Source organism: Pimephales promelas, chromosome 3 (genome assembly GCF_988280905.1).
Source record: "Pimephales promelas chromosome 3, fPimPro1.hap1.1, whole genome shotgun sequence".
NCBI lineage: Eukaryota > Metazoa > Chordata > Actinopteri > Cypriniformes > Leuciscidae > Pimephales > Pimephales promelas.
In genome coordinates, this window is record NC_142771.1 from 49,809,773 (window position 1) to 49,813,094 (window position 3,322).

Genomic DNA, 3,322 nt, shown 5'->3' on the forward strand with positions numbered 1-3,322 from the left:
CGGCCGCGGAGGTATTTCTGGAGGTATACTGCGCCCATCTGGTATGGTACACTGAAAAAAACTACTTGTAAGATTTACTTAATAAAATCCTCGTAACAATTTGCACAAGTAAATTTTAAGTAAATTTCACTGCTATAATATTAAGTACAACTCGCGTGCCATTATCAAGTAAAATCTACTTAGTATTGAACAAAACTCATGAAGAAATTAAGTAAAAAATACCCATTTACATTTCATTTAGAAGCTATATCTATTTAAAGTAATTAAGTAAAGTTTATTTATTGTTTTTAAATTAGGAAGCTTGCTTTTATGAAATTTTTAAGTAAATCTTACCATTTAATGAAGTAAAATAAGTAGATATTATTTAAGTTTTTTTGTTGAGATTTTCATTTACTACATATTTAAACATTTAAACATTGATAATTTCTTTTTTATAAATAATCATGAACATAAATAAATAATCATTTTCTCAATATTTTTCACAAATCACACAACTAAAATTCAATTAAACAGTTTATTTTTCAGTCATCAAAAATGTTCATACAAGAATGGACATTCAGTCATCTCTTGACACAGGTGCATTCAGTAAAACTGTCTTTACGGTATTGCTGCTTCCAGCATTTCCTTCCCTTCTAAAAGGATGGATACATCGATTGGATCTTCTCCATCAGCACCACGAACGACCAGTATTTTAATGCTGTGCTGAGTGATGTCACTGCCGCTGTCCTCCTGCATACAATTTAGAAGAAAAAATATAATTCTTTTGAGAAACAAAAATATAATGGCTTAAATTATTTTATTTGACTTGCATTAAAGGACAAGTTCGGTATTTTACAATTAAAGCCCTGTTTTAAGATCGTCCCTGATGAAATATAATAGTTAAGATTGTTTTTTAGACAGATGCTCCGGTCACGAGAATTTTTGGATTCTGTGTTAGCACCCCCCCACCTTTATAATGAAAGCATAGGTGCACTCGAACAATCATTCATTAAAACGCATAAAACTTTAGTTTACAAAGACGTGAAACCCACAGAGTGGTCTGGGGTGTTCACTGATATGCTCACACAAAAATCGCTGCAAAAGATGCTTTCCAACAGGTTTTATCGTAGTTTTTGTCCAAGTCCATTTTCTTCCTGTTTTTGGTCGAAATCCACAGTAGTCAATTGTCGAGTTTGCGTGCGCGATCCTTAGTTATCTAGTTCGCGTTTGCGTGCGCGATCCTTAGTTATCTAGTTCGCGTTTGCGTGCGCGATCCTTAGTTATCTAGTTCGAGTTTGCGTGCGCGATCCTTAGTTATCTAGTTCGCGTTTGCGTGCGCGATCCTTAGTTATCTAGTTCGACCGAAAACAGGAAGAAAATGGACTTGGACAAAAACTACGATAGAACCTGTTGGAAAGCATCTTTTACAGCGATTTTTGTGTGAGCAAATCAGTGAACACCCCAGACCACTCGGTGAGTTTCACGTCTTTGTAAACTAAAGTTTTATGCGTTTTAATGAATGATTGTTCGAGTGCACCTATGCTTTCATTATGCATATGAATTCATGAAATGAATAGTGGAATAAAGTCATTATGTTTGCGCACAAAAAGTATTCTTGCCGCTTTATAAACTTAAAATTGAGCCACTGCAGTCACTGCATGACTACTTTGATGATGTCTGTATTACCTTTTCTGGACAAGGACAGTATATCATACATACATTGTATTTTGAAGAAAATGGGATATCAAACAGTTGACTGTAGCCATTAGAAATCTACTATGGAAGTCAATGGCTACCGTCATTTCTTGATTACCAACATTCTTTTAAAATATCTTTGTTTGTGTTCATCAGAAGAAATAAACTCACAACGGTTTGGAACAACTTGAGTGTAAACAATGTTTACACAATGTAAACAATGACAATTTTTATTTTTGGGTGAACTATCCTTTTTAGGGTGCTATAAACTGGAGTGCAGTTTTCTGTGAAATAAATTTGACTCTGTTTAACCTTTCACACGCAACTTTAAAATATTCTAGCTGACCACCCAGTGTGCGACTTTCATTTTAATATATATCTTCTTTTTATTTCCATGGCGACGTTTCGTGATTGTGAAAATGAAAATGATGTCATTAATGACTCACCCTCATGTCGTCCCGAGCCCGTCAGAACTCTGTTCATCTTCAAAACACAGTTTATCATCTTCTTTATCGTCAAAGTAGAGAATGAGGCTGCGGATAACTGATTCCCATCTCAAGGCTTTGTGTCTGTGAACAGATTTATATTGTACCATTACACAACCTTTTATTCATACACAATGAACTCAATGAAATCAAGTGAGAACACAAAAGCATTCATGCGCAAGGAACACTGATTTGAGTACTTAGAGCAAAGTGACTCTACTTCCTGTTCCTGTCTGCCTTGCATTTTGGCCAAAGCAGAACTGTCGCTGAAACTCTATCATCTTCAGTACAGATTCTTAATATTTGAAATTTAAGTTGTAATTTATGACTAAAATTCTAATTACTGAAATTTCTGAACTTTTGACTTTTGTCTGTTTAATACAGTAAAGCTACTTTAATGCAATCTATATTGTATTAAAAGCTATACAATAAATGTACATGCATGTATGAGAAATACATTAAGTATATCTTATTTAAAAAAATGTGAGCAAGCACACTTTTGATCAAACACACCTGACTCAGTTGGTCCCCACAACACCTCCCATGGCCTTCATCAGGGCAATAAGTCTTGATGTGCATTGGTCAAGTCTGAACATGAATCTCTGCCCCATGATCGATTCTCCTGAATTCCTCCTTGATCTAATGTGACAAAATGATTCAAGAGTACAACAGCAGAAATTTGGTTAAATAGACTGATGCAGGGAGCAAGGGTTAATTATACAAGGACTGTAGATATCAACAGTGGAGTGAACAATCCAGCACTTTCTTTTGTAATGTGCAAATCCAAAAGAGAAACACTAATTTGGCATTTCAATTTTAACTTTGAGTTTAGTACATTTCAAGTTTATTTATTTTTTCATGTGCTAAATCAGTTAAGTTACTGTTGTCAATATTAATATTGCCCATGATTGCCATTGCCACTCACGATCTCTATTTTCTACAATCAACTTTTAGAAACAGGATGATTTTAGAAACGCAGCCCTGCTTACTTTAAGACCTCATTTATGCACGATTTAGTGCGATTGAAAAAAAAATAGCTTTATGTGTAAACGTTCCATCCTGAGCAATATTCAGCAAGAGCATTCAAACTTTTCCATAGTCAACAGTATAACGTTAAGAGCGGTTGACATTAAATTGTTAATTTTAAGGCCCAATTTTAGCTA

The 3,322-nt window shown here is 34.5% G+C and overlaps 1 long non-coding RNA gene across 1 annotated transcript; it reads right to left on the bottom strand.

Annotated features, from left to right (window-relative positions):
• Nucleotides 1-500: 500 nt before the first annotated feature.
• LOC148995679 (uncharacterized) lies at nt 501-2,632 on the bottom strand. The gene is made up of 2 exons (XR_016155269.1): nt 2,121-2,632; nt 501-729 (listed from the first exon to the last, which is right to left on the bottom strand). It is a non-coding gene; the product is annotated as an uncharacterized LOC148995679 (long non-coding RNA).
• Nucleotides 2,633-3,322: the final 690 nt, after the last annotated feature.